Here is a 1,238-nt window from a genome sequence, read left to right as displayed (position 1 = left end):
AGGGTTAGGGTTAGCGTTAGGGTAACCCTAGGGTTAGAGTTTAGGGTTAGGGTAAGAGTTAGGGTGAAGGTTAGGGTTAAACTTGGCTAAACTTGGCGCCTGCACGTAACTTAAGCTGGCCAATAGTTTCCCGCAAAAAGTTTTGAAAATGGTGAAAATCTTAAGGGTGCTTATACTATAGGGGACCGACACCCTGTTTTAATTTAGTAGAACACACGCCCTCTTAATGATGATGTGACAGCGCCAAACCTGGCACCTGCACGTAACTCGAGCTGGCCAATCGTTTCCCGCAAAAAGTTTTGAAAATGGTGAAAATCTTAAGGGTGCCTATAGAACAGGGGGACCGACGCCCAGTTTTAAGATAGTGTAGCACACCCCCCTTAACGATGATGTGACAGCGCCAAATCTTGCGCCTGCACGTAACTCGAGCTGGCCAATCGTTTCCCGCAAAAAGTTTTGAAAATGGTGAAAATCTTAAGGGTGCTTATAGAATAGGGGGACCGACGCCCAGTTTTAAGATAGTGTAGCACACCCCCCTTAACGATGATGTGACAGCGCCAAACTTGGTGCCTGCACGTAACTCGAGCTGGCCAATTGTTTCCCGCAAAAAGTTTTGAAAATGGTGAAAATCTTAAGGGTGCTTATAGAATAGGGGACCGACGCCCAGTTTTAAGATAGTGTAGCTCACCCCCCTTAACGATGATGTGACAGCGCGAAACTTGGCGCCTGCACGTAACTCGAGCTGGCCAATCGTTTCCCGCAAAAAGTTTTGAAAATGGTGAAAACCTTAAGGGTGCTTATAGAATAGGGGGACCGACGCCCAGTTTTAAGATAGTGTAGAACACCCCCTTAACGATGATGTGACAGCGCCAAACTTGGTGCCTGCACGTAACTCGAGCTGGCCAATTGTTTCCCGCAAAAAGTTTTGAAAATGGTGAAAATCTTAAGGGTGCTTATAGAATAGGGGGACCGACGCCCAGTTTTAAGATAGTGTAGCTCACCCCCCTTAACGATGATGTGACAGCGCGAAACTTGGCGCCTGCACGTAATTCGAGCTGGCCAATCGTTTCCCGCAAAAAGTTTTGAAAATGGTGAAAACCTTAAGGGTGCTTATAGAATAGGGGGACCGACGCCCAGTTTTAAGATAGTGTAGAACACCCCCTTAACGATGATGTGACAGCGCCAAACTTAGCGCCTGCACGTGACTCGAGCTGGCCAATAGTTTCCTGCAAAAAGTT

The sequence above is a fragment of the Orbicella franksi genome, unplaced genomic scaffold, assembly GCF_964199315.1.
Source record: "Orbicella franksi unplaced genomic scaffold, jaOrbFran1.1 SCAFFOLD_567, whole genome shotgun sequence".
Lineage (NCBI taxonomy): Eukaryota > Metazoa > Cnidaria > Anthozoa > Scleractinia > Merulinidae > Orbicella > Orbicella franksi.
This window is presented reverse-complemented; position numbering follows the sequence as displayed.